We start from the raw sequence: 15,434 nt of genomic DNA on the forward strand, positions 1-15,434 counted from the left end.
GATGGAATTTAATTTTACTGGCGTTCAGTCAAAACAGAATAATGTGTTTAATATCCCTGCAGTGTAAGTGAAAGGGAGAGATTCATGAACTCGTGGGAGGCGAGGGATTCCAGGCAGTGCTTTGATATCCCCTAGTACATATAAACAGAGAAATCACAGTGGAAAATACGGATAAATCCAGGTTAAGATCGCCACCTGCCCCCCAGGTTGCTACTTTAAGTTCAAGCCTTTCTGACAAAGGTATGGCCCTCTCCAGGACAACAATTGCATTAACCCCAAGGTAGTCAGGAGCCCTGAGCTTAATCCGGGGGTGGGTGGGGGGAATGACTTGGCTGCAGAGTCCAGGAAGGGGATAAACGTTCCTAATTGGCAGCTGTAGTAAATACGGAAGGACCTCCCAAAGAAAGCCACGAGATCCTCCACTTAGAAGTTTCATTCAAAATCCTGTAGAGCATAATCTCATGGCTATAAAATTTTGCTTATAAAATAGCAACACTCTTGTACACGGGAGGAAAAATCTGGAAGTAAATATATTCCTAAATGCTATAGATAGTGGAATTTGGAAGGTAGAATTATGAATAATCATTGTCTTTTATAATTATTTTCTAAATTTTTTCCAATGCAGTTGTATCGTTCTTTAATAAAATGTATGTGCGTGTGTGTACACATATATATGTGATTCCCTACTACGGTTGTACATCAGAATTGCCTAGGGAGCTTGTGAAAGATGTGAATGCCTGGGTCCACTTTAGACCTCCTGAAATCAGTAAAAAAAAATAAATAAAAATAAAGGTATAATTAAAAAATGGAAAAGTGCAGTCCTCTTCTAACCTAAACTGAGTTTTCTCAGATCTGTTTACATGATGGGGAGCTGTCCAGCAAGCTTTCCCATGTGGTTTTCATTATATTCATGTCTGCTTCCCCAAGCTTTTTCCAAGAAAACACTGCTTTCTATATAATTTTCGCAGGAAATATTTACAACCATGCATATTTCTGATTTTTTTCCCATAAAAAGTCTTTAAGCTCTGTACTTTAGATGTGATTTTCTTTCTTTCTTTCTTTTTAATTAATTTATTTGTTTTACCAAGAGATAAAGTGTGATCTGGGAGAGGGGCTATTGGAGAGGGAGAAAGAAAGACTCTCCCGCAGACTCCCTGCTGAGCACTGAGCCCATCACAGGGCTCCTTCCTAGGACCCTGAGATCATGACTTGAGCAGAAACCAAGAGTCAGATGCTTAACCAACTGAGTCACCCTGGTGCCCACCTCGATGTGATTTTCAATGTCAACATAACAAAGCCCAATGTCTTCAGAATCTCACCTTGTTCCTGTCCTTTGTTTATACATATACACACGTCTACACTCACAACCTCAAAGACTGGTCTACCCATACATGGTTGTTCCCTGTTATGTAAATTCAGTTAATTTAGTGAAAAACAAAGTCCAAAGTTAATCAAATCTGTGGTTGATTGAATGAACCATTTGGGAGGATTTAAAACAAACAAACAAAAACAACCCTTTATATGGTATGTATCACTATTAGTCCAGAGAGTGGAATGAATTAATACTGAAGATGTTAGCATCTAGCTGCTAAGAGACATCTTTTTTTTTTCTTAAAGATTTTATTTATTTATTTGACAGAGATCACAAGCAGGCAGAGACGCAGGCAGAGAGAGAGGGGGAAGCAGGCTCCCCGCCGAGCAGAGAGCCCAATGTGGGACTCGATCCCAGGACCCCGAGATCATGACCTGAGCCTAAGGCAGAGGCTTAACCTACTGACCCACCCTGGCGCCCCCCCCCCCACCTTTTTTTTGTCTCTGGTGACAGAGCACAGTCATGTAATATAGTTTTATTATTTTAATTTCTATGAGTCCAGTTAATAATAGTAATTGTATCAAATGAAAATTATAATAATAAAAAAAAATCTCTTGGTTACCTTGCTACCTTAGGCACAGTTGATGGGATCCACACACGCACATGCAGACACACATCAATTAGAGCCCCGAGATTGCCACCACATTTGCATAAGGATGTGGTGATCCATGGTAGTGGGTTTTTTAAAGACATCCTCAATGGAACTGAATGCGCCCCTCCACCAGCCAATTGCACAGTGCTGCAAGAAAAATGCCAAGGCACTTCATTTTGTTTTTGTTTAAGCAGGAGCTATTGATGCAAAGGAAATCTCTCATTTCTCCTGCCTGCTGTCTGTACCATTAAGTGACTGATGTTACATTGACTCAGTGGGCTCTCCTGGTAGGGCTGGCAGCTGTCCACTCTCTGGCCCTGGATTGGCTCCCAGAGTTGGGATAGAGGGTCCTACAACAAATCAGATGTCAGCTTCTTCAAGGAGGGACAACCCCCTCCTCCTCATTTGTTTGGCTCTGGGTGAAACAAGCTCTTTGAATTTCCATGTTGCCCATTTCAGCAGCCCTTGCCTTTCTAGATAGATAACACTTAATGATACTAGTAACACCTTCCATTGACTGGTACCTTCCGCCCTCCGGAGCTCTTGCATGTCCCTCACTTGTTTCCTCTGGTTTGCAAGGCACACCGGTTTTACAACTCACTTGTAATTCTCTGACATGCTAGTGACCTGGGATACTCCCCACTTCTCATAGATACCAACTCAAGACCCTTAGTGACTGAAAATGGTACCTTTTATTTATTTATTTATTTTTAAAAGATTATTTATTTATTTATTTGACAGACAGAGATCACAAGTAGGTAGAGAGGCAGGCGGGGTGGGGGGGACCCTGGGATCATGACCCGAGCCGAAGGAAGAGGCTTTAACCCACTGAGCCACCCAGGTGCCTCTCTGCAAGTAGGCAGAGAGGCAGGCGGGGGAGGGGGAAGCAGGCTCCCTGCTGAACAGAGAGCCTGATGTGGGGCTCCATCCCAGGACCCTGAGATCGTGACCTGAGCTGAAGGCAGAGGCTTAACCCACTGAGCCACCCAGGCACCCCAGAATGTTACATTTATCTACCTGATACCAGCCGAGATATGTTTCTGTTCAGTCTAGCCTGAAAGCAGTGTAGCCCACTGTTTCTTCAGTGGTTTGTCTGACACCCTGACCCTGTGATTCTCCAGACTTCAGAGCAGGGACCACATGACCCTGATGCAGTGTCAGCCTGACTAAGAGTCTCGTCTTGCGTGAAGTTGAACGTAAAGCGTACTCAGTCACCACTACTGAGCTCTCATCGTATGCCTGGTGCTTAACTTTTCTATCTCACTTAATATGTGCAACAGCTCTTCAGTGCGGAAGATCTAGCTGCATTTTAGAGTGATGGGAACTGAGGACCCAGAACATATGCCTAAAAACAGGGAGATCAGGATTCAAACCTGGTACGATCTGAATCTGGAACCACTGATCTTTTTCTCAAATTCCTTGCTGCCTCTTTTCACTAGGAGCTTTCTATAAGGGTAGCATGACCCATCCCAAGACCCAAAAAGACCAAGTGGAGTCCTTTAGCTCACGACAGTCATACCCCACTTGTTCTCCCAGGCCCAAACATTGTGTCCTGTCATGCAAGGTGTATGTTTCTGTACCCCCTACTCTGTGTCATCCCCTGAGCAGCTGCAATTTCTTACTCTCGTCATTCCAGGATCTAGCAAAGTTCCTGGAACATAGTAACTACTCAATAAATGTTTATTGAATAAATAAGCCAATGAGTACATATATCTACATGAGGCCTGTGAAGGATGAAATTCTGCCTTGGAAAGAAGCTGTGCACTTCTATAGGGCCATCTGGATCCTATATTCTCACTACCTGTGCCTTCGTGGTCTCCCCAATCCTGCAATACTTCCCAGAAGCAGCCGTTGCTGAGAATGATGGAGGCTGTTCACTATTTTCTTCTTTATGTGGCCTCTGTAGCCGCTTCTTCCCCTGGAGCACACTTAGCACACCTCTGGCAATTGCCTCCTAAATCCCTGGGTTTCTAAACCTCATGATACACTTCTCTGACCCACTAAAGTTCCATCTTGCGATAAATCCTCAATGCTCCGCCTACTACTTAAGGTGAAAGAAACCAATTTTTCTCCCAATTTGTCACAGTCTGATGCGTATGGAAAATAAAACATCACACACTTGGATGTCATGGCAATGTTAAATTTATGTAAAAGTTCCTAGATCCTTTCTCTCGGGTTCTGCTCTTATCGTCACACCGACTAGTAATGATGATGTGTGGATGGATGCCAGTCCACGGACAGCCCTTGGAGGAGCACCAGCATGGATTACCAAATTCTGCTTTTCCCCAGAGAGCAGCAGACATAGAATGTAAGCCGCATAAGGGATGTTAATTTTTTTCTAGCGGCTGTATTAATCAAAGTAGAAAAGAAAGCAGGTGAGTTTAATTTTAATACTCTATTCTATCGAACCCAACATATTCAAAATATTAGCTTTCCAATATGCAATCAAAATAAACATAATTCATAAGATTTTATATGTGTGTGTGTGTGCGCACGCACGCGCGCACGTGAACGTGTGAATGCATGTGCTAAGCCTTTGAAATCTGGTGTGGATTGTATATCTCCAGCATGTCTCCATTTGCACTAGCCACATGGCACGGGCTCAATAACCACACGTAGCATGTGCCTGCTGGATTGGAGACAGCAGCCCTAGAACCCACACTGCTATCACACATCCTGTCTCCCCAGGCCCAAGAACCCATCTGGGATTTCACGGTTGCTCTATAGAACATCCCTCAGTGTCTCTAAGCTTCAGCAATTCTCCCACTGATCATGACTTCTGCATTCAGTTTTAAGCAGTCTTCTGGAACTAAACATCTCGGTCTAGTTGAAGAAGGGACAGAAAAGAGAATGGCAAGAACTGATAATAAGAAAGATATTCTCAAACACAGGAGACTTGGGTTGCCATTAAGAAAACCTTCCAGAGGTGGTAGGCATGGGTGGTAGGCATGGGTGCTATGTAGGTGAGCAGATGGAATCTATACACTCTGTCTCTATTTTTAACAGTTGACATAAGCCCTTTCTTAGATTCTAAAGACCCTAGAACTCCTAGCACAGGAAGAGAGAAGTCCCTAGATCTGTAGGCTGTCTTCAGTTCAAGTCAGTATTGCTCTGGTCTTACTTTGAACTCCCTGGTCTGCATTGCTTAGATTCCATCCTCCTCCCATAGTGATATAATGTCTGCCTACAGACAGAGAATGGAGAATGGACTGCTGCTATTCAGCCTGTCTTCTTTAGTTAGTTCCCACCAAACCATCTAGATGTTGATCTAGTGTCTCTGTGGGACCTCTATCTTTCACTGCTCTCGTTCATCCTTCAGAACCATCCTGAGTCATCGTGGACTTTGGCCGAGGACATTTGTGACCCATTTGTCCTCTGCCCTGCAGAATAGTAGGCAGAAACTTCCTGCCAAGTTTTATTTCTACTGTTGTACTCAGCTTTTGGAATCCATTCCTTAGTCCAGTCATCTTTTGACCTGGTGGCTTTGTCCTAGAGGTGCTATATATACAGAAGTTGACCCACATTTCCATTGCTTTAATCTCCCTTTGGGCCAGTTATTATCATTAAGAACCATCTCAAGTCCCCCAAAGCTAACATGGGTAGAATGACTTATGTTTCAGCGACTGGTATTTAGACTCAAAGACTACGTTATTAAAAAAAAAAATCAATTAGCTATAGAAAGATACCTTTGTTCCAAGTTCCTTTCCAATTTGCAGCATGGAAGCAGTGGCTGGTTAGCATCTGGGTGTCCTCGAGACATACTGAGCATTTCATTCATCATACATGACATTTGCATATTGCAAATATCATACTTTATGCACATGCCTTCCAGGCTGGTATAGAGACTATGATTGCTGCCTAATCCTCACATAAATCAATGCACCAGGGAATGCCACTTCTAAACATGGGAAAAGTCAAGGGTTGCTCTGCTTTTAGACTTTTCCTAGAACCTTCTCATTCTTTCCACATCCCAAGTAGATTCAGTGTTTTCATTTTCTCTTCTTTCCTGTAGCTATTAAAATTCTATTAGCCATTTGTAAATATTATTTTATACCATCTGCATTTTCTCTAAATTGTGACAGTGACTGCTGAAATCATTTGTGTGCATTTTCTGCACAGGAATTTTTTTGTGGAAGAACAAAACCTTTCCTTTGTGTGACCATGTATCCAAATAGAAAGATGCTTGTTTATAAATCTATTTCACACCGAAACATTATTTTATTTGCTTAGGAGACAGAAAGAGAAGATGTTGAAAGACAGAAGGCAAAAACATTTAATCTCAAATGACAAAGAGTAGGTTTGCTTTTTCTGTGTTCTTGGTTTGCTGCCTCTTAATCAAAGTCAACTTGGTAACTACCATTACATTCTGTTTTCTGTTTTGGATCTGATGGCCTTCAGGGTATTTTCCCCCATATCATTACTAACACTTGAAAGTCCTTCTCCCTTCCGTGTCTTAGTTAGCAGAATAATGCATGTAGCCAGGCTTCTCCATTGTAAATAAGAATGACTCTTGTTCTTCTTTGGGGGAGGTATAAAACTGGGTGGGAGTCCAGGGAAACCAGACCACAGTCTATCACACCGTGGAGTTATCTGCCTGCCATTGCTCCAGAAGGGGGGCAGTGATGACCAGGAAGCAGAACTTGCCCTTCCTGAGTATCACCTGACATATTATCCAAAAATTAAATACATGCTGGACTCCAGTTATGGTTTAAACTTACCTATGCATGGAAGGTTTAAGTAAGTCTTCCAGGAAGTTGCGTCAGGGGATTGTCATTTGCATCGTGATTCAGCTAACCAATCCTTTCCCACCACACTGCGAGGTGATGGCGGTCTCATAGTCCAGGTACCTGGGAGCTGTCCTCCCTGGTGAGTAAGGCTTTCTTCTCTAGCTGCTGACCTCATCCATCATACTCATCTTTTTCCGACAGACCCTTTTGGAAGGCTTTAATAATATTCAATGGCTTCAGGCTTCCTCTGGACACTAATGGTGGGAGCTGGGCTAGTTTCCTTCCAGGGCTCTTCTGGGTTTTAAAACAAAGGAAACGAGTGAGCTTTGTTCCGATGGAATACGTGAGGAAGATGGTGCTTCTTTCATGTACGTTTTGGTCTTCTGCCAGAAATGGCTCTGGCTCGATGTTTCCAGAAAAAGGCAGATACTCTTAGCACCATGATGTAAAGTTTTTTTCTAGAATTTCTTCTAAGTCTAATCTCATGTGAGATGCACACATTCCTTCTGTTGAAATGGTTTTACTCTCTGTAAAACTGTAAACCCCATCTGTATTTTCTTAAAGTAGCATACTTCCTCTTTCTTAGACTTACTTGCCAGTTCATATTGTCTCTATATTAGCGAAGAAGGCTTCTGTCTGAACCACTTATGATGGATGGTGCTGTCTCAAATAGTTGACCTCTGACCTCCAAATTTCTCCCCAGATTCAGGGTGAGAGTGGCGATAAGCTGTCAGTCTATCCTGTCATTATCTCGTTGGTAATGATTGTCAAAGGGAGAAGTAGAGATTGAGAAGATAAAAAGGAGATACAGTGGAGAGATTTTAAAAAGTAATAATATTACAGTGTTTTATGGCACATAAAAAAAAGAGAGTCAAATGATATCTGAACCTTGGGGCTGTGGTCTTGTCTGGTGGAAAGCAGGAGGCTGTCTGTAATTGAAGACATGAAGATAGTGTTTTGGTGGGTCCTAATATACTCTGACAGAGTTATCTCCTAAGGAGTAAAAACCATATGTATTCCTGTGCACTGGGAAGAATATCCCTGGTGTGTATGGAAAACCTAGTGTCACTAATTTAAATTAGGTAACATAAGTCATCCAAAGCTTTCCCTCCAGAAATAATCAACGTAGTTGATGAGTTGAGGACTTCTAATCTGTAACTGTATTGGGGAGTTAAGAACTAACAATATCAATGGCTCATTCTTGGGCTTAAGTAAAAGAGACACAGCTCTGTTTCTCACAGGCAAGGCACTAGGGAGGAGCAGGAGAAGTGCATTGGGCGCATAATTTAAGGAGATTGCACGCAGTGAGAGCGGGCGCCTCCTTAAATTTTGCTCCCTAGATGCCTCACTTTACCTTCTTCCTGATCCTGCTTTCAAACGTGGGGGAAAAACTTCCCAATGGGGCAGGGAGGCCTGTTAGCACAGATATCACTGAATGACCATGGCGAAAAATCAGCCTACATCTGTTCTATGTGGTTAACAACTGTGTGTGCCAATTGAAGCTTCTGATCTCTTTTTAAAAATGTGAAAATTGCTGATTTCATCTGTTGATATTAATTATATAATACTTTAGGGTGGTAAGGTTGATGTTGTTCTCTCTTCTGTGTCCAGGGGCAATCAAGTCTTTGAGGAGGGGGTCAGAAGAGGAAATGCACATTGACTGAAAACCTACTAAAGGGCAATGTTAGCTGACCAAACTACTTCTATCCCCCACTCCCTAGAAAGGATGAAAGAACCAAATACTCCCCCCGCCACCCCTCCCACCACTTCCTTTGTGGATAAGGGCTACAGGATGACAGAGTCAGCCAATCAGTTTGAACCAAATGGTTCACGAGGTGTTCCTGGCATAGGGCTACCAGATTTACCCGATAAAACATGGGATGCCGAGGTAAATTTGAATTTCAGGTAAACCACAAATATTTCATATGCCTCAAATATTGTGTAGGAAATACTTATCTTAAAAATGTATTCATTTATTCCTCTGAAATCCAAATTTAACTGAGCTTCCTGGATTTTATCTGGCAACCTTACCGGTGCATATATTTTTGCTTTGTATGTAGTTCACAGCGTCCCCTCCTCTTTCTTCCTGTCTGAAATGAGGACTAAGACAGTCATAGTCATCACAGAGATGCTGTTCAGGAAGTCTCTGACGAAATGTGAAGAACATCCAAACACTGGACTACTTTCTTTGGGACAAAAATTACTCTAATATGTTTAGGTCATGCTTAATAGGGTTTTCTGTTGCTAGGACACAAAAGCATTCTTAACTGACAACCCCATTCGGTGGCAAACATGATGTAGTTTCTCTATATCTCGTTTAAATCTTTATAATTCCTCTGTGAGACAGGTGCTATTCTGTCTATTTTCAGGTGAGAAAACAGAAATTAAAAGAGCCTGAGTACCCTGCTCCATGCCTTATAATAATAATGGTTAATGTTGGTTGTGTACTTGGTAGATTCAGACACAGGTCTGAGTATTTACATGTCCTCACTCATTTACTGTTCCAAGCAACTGTTGAGACTAATACTGTAAATATTGTCCATTTTCAAGATAAAGAAACTGATACCAAGGGAGATAAAGTAATTTACCCAGGGCCACAGAACTGGCATTGAGTCCACATAACAGGGTTCCAGATCTTGCACTTGTCACTAGCGTGCATAATGGCCAGCCTGCTCTAGGGCTGACGTCCACACTAAGCCCTTTGATGCTGAAACCAGTGCTCTTTCCACTCTGCCTGGCAAGCTAGGGAGTACAGTACTGGCCTGCTAGATTTCCAAAACCTTCTTTCTCTAACTCTACCAACTACACCTTACCTATCCTGCCCTGCAGTTTCAACCTTATACAGATAGGTTCAATCTAGCACAGATACTGATACTGGGCAAGTGTCACAAGGCAGCTTCCCTCAGTTCATCATGGAGTTGGTCTCAGTGATTTCTGGTGCTCTAAAAACTCAGTCATTGGGTCTGCCTTGTTCCCAAGATAGTGGGCTCATGTTCTATACCACTAAATTGCATAGTGGGTCTTGTGCCCCAGAGACAGGGTCTTTCCTTCCCTACATCCATTCACTCTACCCCAGTGCAGGTTTCTAGCCTGCATGGAGCTTTCTGGTGTGCTTCCCCCATCTTTACTGAGAGGAATACTCTGGTGTTTCCTCCTCCACCTCCTTTCCCTTTCTGTGCCTCAAATTAATCACCTCATTGGGAAATCTACTTTCTAGATTCCCATCTTTGTCTGACTAGCCAAAGAAAACAGATGCTTCACCACACTCCCATAGTAGCCTCTGGCCTCCCCTGACCTTCTGGTCTACTTGGACTCCTGGCATCAGATAACTTCTCTCAGCCTATCCTGCCTGTACTCAAATTCCTCTCATGATAGGGGATACACACTTTCCAATTTTGCCTGGAGCTTGTCCTCATCTTGAAGAGACGGAAGGGTTTGCCTTAATGCCCTCTGACAGCCCAAGGATAAACACAGTTTATTTTAGGGCTGTATAGATAGGTGCTTTTTTTCTAAAACAATCCCCAAAGGCAAAAGGTGTGGTTGGGCATTCCACATACTAAATGAGAGACTTGTTTACTCAACCTTGTTTCTATGGTCACTGATCATTGAAACAACAGTGATCTCACAGCCTTGAACCAGAAAGAACCCTGTTTCCTTACAGAAACAATGATACTTAATTTGCCATTTCTAAGAGGAAAGGAATGCTCAGACTGACAGGAATTAAAGTTCAGATTTTAAAATCGTATCCAACTACTTACGTCTTCGGGCTCTGTTCAGTTTCCATCCGAGCTCATGTCCCCTCACCATTTTCTACCCCTTCTGTCCATTCAAGTTTATGGTCTTTCTTTTCATAATCAGGTGTGTGGTGCTCAGGTAGGGACAGAGGAGCCGGGTGGTAGGAAACCATTATCTCCTTTGTTCTTGAACTGCTCTCTGTGTGCCCCTGTTTGTAAATACAGAGAACCAAGCAAGGAACAAGTTAAATTGAAACCTTGGCCTTTAGAAAATGCTTTTTTGATTTGATCTCATTTCCCAGCAAAGAAATTGGTGGTACCATTTCAGAAGTAAATGAGGTTTGATTGCAGAGAGAGTTGTCTTTAGAACATCTCTACCTAGATACTATTTTTCCTTATCGGAATGCTGAAAGGTTGACTTCCCTGCTTGTCACAGAACCTCTTCATCTAAGCATAAACTTTTCTCTTTCAATGTGCTATCCCAGTGGATTTAAGCCTAAGCCCAGGAAACATAAGATGGGGGGATACTTTCTGAAATGGCATTGCTTTCACAGGGAACTACCATTCATCTTCCGGAAGAACCAGAGGTTTTAACTTTTCCCTTTCATTATAAATCCCCAAATAAGAATTTTATTCTAAAGAAAATCATTATACCTTTTATATTGTTACCAATAAAGAGGTAAAGCTTACTAATTTTTAATTTCCTTACCATTTTCTCTCTAAATGAGGAACAGATTGTGGAAGGAAAAATTTGATAATCATAGTTGGTTGCTAGCTGCTTTGTTAGCGTAATCTATTCCTAAGATTTTATGAGATCTGGCTTACAAAGCACTGGGTGATAAATGATTCAATATTTAACCATGATTTACCTGTACCATGTGGAAGAAAATTATGCTGATGGGGCTGAAATCACAGGAACAGAGATTTTTCTGTCCCGTAGAACATGTCAACGTAGTGTTCAGTGTGAATCACTCACTCGGGACATAAAGTGTTCTTGTTTTTAGGATCCAGGATTATACCTCAATATAAATGACTATGGAAGTAAACAAAATGAGCCCAGTGCACTGCCTGGTGACATTTGGTAATAAAGTACAGCGGAGAGGGATGGAAGGGCTCCCCAGCCATCTCTAGATGTCACAGAAGTGATTTTTAAACTCCATGGGTGGTAGGAACCTGGAAAACAGAGGGACATTAGACCATATGGAAATTGATACAGCTCCTTGCAAGGAAAGATGTGGAGCAGCTCTACCTCTTTAAGGGAATGACTCACGGAGGGACCATGATCCCTGGGTCTCTCCCCGAAGACTCACTACCTATACATTTAGATGAAAGTTGACTTCATCTGAATTAATGAGCTCCAGTCTGTCACAATCTGGTACATTTCAGTAAGAGACTACACCTGTGCAGACATCGCAATGGCGATACCAATGCAGAGTTGACTCAAATTAGAATACGCGTTCAACAGACTAATACAGTATTTACATTACTATATTCCGTATGCTAAAGAATGCACAGGAGCACAACTAAAAGTGGGGGAAAGCTTTATACTCAGGATGGGAAGGGCAGTAGATAGTCCATCTCCCCAGGGAAAAGTTGTGTTTTGCTAGACAATAAACTCCCTGTACAGAAGCACCTATGGTTTGGTCACTGGTGTATCCTTTATCCCTTCTGCCTGCCACTGCTGGCCCAAAGTCAATTTTAAATAATATTATTTTGGTCTGGCTTCTTGGAGAAGAGAACAGTTCAGACGCAGTGTACTTTCTGGAAGGAGGCAACTTGAGGGGAAAATCATAAAACAGAAAGTGGTGGAGGTGAAATAGTATTGTGCTGTAGGAGAAGATGTGAGGCTGGGGAGGAGATCCTGGGGTCCACTCTCCAGTCTCATTATATTAATCTTCAAACCTTGGAAACTCCGACAGGGCTACTATTCCGACTTAAGGCCAGGCTACTGTCCTGTGTCTTATTAACCTGATGCATCTGTGGCCAAAAGCAAATTCTGGCTTTGCTGTATCCCTTTTCTATAAATTCCCATCAAGTTAACCAGATTTGTAGTCACAGCCAATAAATATACCATACACTGGCCTTTCTCAAGGCCCAAGGCATTTTACTTGTGTCCAGGCCAAGAATTAAAATGAGATTTCAAGCCCCTTAAACTGATTCTGGGTCTTGCAGTTAGGCTGACAAATGACATTATTCTTGTAGAATCCAGCAAGTGCCAAAGTCTTTATCCTCAAAATCTGATGGCTTTGGATATAGATAAAGGACTGAGTTTTCTAAAGGTGATGAGACCAATAGCACCCAAAATGTTCCCTTGCCTTTGTCTTGGGCTTATTTACATCAATGTTTCTTAAATTTTGTGAGGTGGCCGACAGCTTGAAAATCTTTGCATAACACTATGAAATATGGATGTATTTAATTCCAGCATTTGAACCAGGGACAATTTTACTGGCAGAAAATGACTATATTATAGGTATGCAACATAAAATGTCGATGCAAAAATAGCAGGCTCTTGAGGGAGGCACGATCTGTTGTTTCTGAGTTTTGCCATTAATATTCATTTGCTGTTGTTCATATGTTTTGTTGTCTGCCTTACAGACAAGCAGTGGAAACCACCAAAGATTTAAGAAAAATTTATGGGAGGAAAATTTAAAATTGAAAACATTCTATCCATTAATTTATTGTTCCTTCTAAATTGGCAAGACTGACATTATTCAATTTCAGCAGTGAAAAATCTTGGATCAGCATGGGGAACACTGATAATCTTTGAGAAAGTGTTTTGAAAATTACAGGTGGGAATTGGTACTGTACAAGTTAAACATTTGAAACTCAGGATCAGGCACACCCAGATTTGAGTCCTCAGTCACTTACTGTCTGTGTGACTGTGGGCATGTCAGTTAACCTTTCTTTGCTCTCCTTCTCTCCACAGTGCAGTGGTTATAATTGTTCACATCTGAGAATTGCGTAAGTGAGATAGTTTATCATTAAGGATACTTTGATTATAAGCAAATGCATTTTGGGTAAATTCAGGAAGAGTAATTTATTGGAAGGATATTGGTGCTTTAGAATGTCCACAAGAGCCTGAATAATCAGGCATGGGAATGGGATTGAACCAAAGCATCTCTAAAGACTCAGAGACCGAAAATATAGCAATAATTTCATAATTTTCTTTTGTAACGATTCCAAGTGTAGGTCTTCAAATTAGTTCTATGATCACTGTTCCTCTAAATTGTTCATCCTTTGATAGATCTTTTCAGAATAAACATGGTCATAAAGACCTCTTTTTGTGGATCTTATTGCATGTTGACTACAAACTAAATCTACAAATATCCCAGAGAGTTTGGCAAATCTGAACCATCAGAATATGATAATTCCACTCTTTCTCCTGGAGTGACTGGGAAAATTCACTTTGTGGACATGATTGCTGGCTAGACTCTAAAATCGTCCTTTTATCCGTCTTTCATTTCTCGTGTAGCTTGGTTACTTTATTTGATAAGCCACAGTCCATTTATTCTTATGTATGTTTGTAACTTAAGGAGAGCTTTCTAACTTCGGTCTTTTGAAACTCCAAGAACTCACACTCTGATGTCAATGTTGTAAAACAGATAACCCCGCATTCCACCCCCAGTTATAATTCAGTAACGATGCAGGGGGACATTCTTTGTGTACTGGACTATACTTCTTCCCCACTTCACCTTTGTGACCAGATTCACCACATCACTTCCGGAGTCCTTCATTAAATTATCAGGATGCTACTGCATTTAGGACTGATTTGATAGGGGACTTGGAGGCCATCAGTGCCACAGGGTCTGTATCACCAGCTTTCTTTTTCTTTTTTCCTTCTTAAGTCAAAAAATGACTTTGGTTTGTCACAGTCTGACCCATCTATTCAGAAGTTTCTTCCATTAACTCTTTTAATAGTCCCTTCTCCAGGGCTCTGATGAGATTAAAGTTATTTTCCCCCTAGAGGCAGGAGAGCTCCTGCCTTTCACCATAATTCACTGGCTCAAGCTAATGGGCAGGGGAGGGAGGTGGGGGAGGTTATTGCTAGACTAGACCACACTTTGCAGTGACTGTGGGGTTATTGAAGAGGTGAAATAGTGGGCGTTCTTCTTTTCTTCTCAGGTCTTTGTTAGAATGCTTAATTTTGTCCCACCATTCACTCAAGTCTATATAAGGGGTGTGCTGGGAGACACCCAGTCCTTTCATATTTCTTTCTCATACTTCTGGCTGAGGCCTAAACTCCCACAATTAGTGATCATTCTTTCAATCTACAGTTTAAGATTTTCTAAAAATTTTTAGTAGAATAGTATATTGAGTTTTATGAGTCATTAGCATCTCATAAGAAATTTATTTCACACTTACTAGATAACAGAATTTGAGCCAGAAAGATGAAAAGAGTCAGGGTATACCGGGTACCTGGATTCGTGGGAAAAGATGTGTTAGGAAAGCCCAGAAGTTGACAGCATCACTAAGAAAGCTTTTGCCGAACTTTAGGATATTTAACCCACAGCTGGCTGCTGTCTATCCCCCATACTCAGATATTGTCTGGATTCTCAAGAGACATGGATACCTATTTTCTATTTCTTAGAATTAAATATTTACCAATCACTCTCAGGAAAGCATGTCTTATTCCTTTCAAAATATATATATCTGGGGGCGCCTGGGTGGCTCAGTGGGTTAAAGCCTCTGCCTTCAGCTCCGGTCATAATCTCAGGGTCCTGGGATTGAGCCCCATGTTGGGCTCTCTGCTCAGCAGGGAGCCTACTTTCCCCTCTCTCTCTGCCTACCTCTCTGCCTACTTGTGATCTCTCTCTGTCAAATAAATAAATGAAGTCTTTAAAAAAAAAAAAAAAAATATATATATATATATATATATATATATATATATATATCTGTACACCCTTTCTAATCTTTTTCCCTGGCACAACTGGGGAGGAAATTATGAGGAATATTTCTAAAGGAGAAGTGATAGACACTACCAGACTACAGATAACATCAGAAGTCTGAAG

The sequence above is a fragment of the Enhydra lutris genome, unplaced genomic scaffold, assembly GCF_002288905.1.
Source record: "Enhydra lutris kenyoni isolate GAN:26980312 unplaced genomic scaffold, ASM228890v2 scaffoldscaffold91, whole genome shotgun sequence".
NCBI classification, from domain to species: Eukaryota; Metazoa; Chordata; class Mammalia; order Carnivora; family Mustelidae; genus Enhydra; species Enhydra lutris.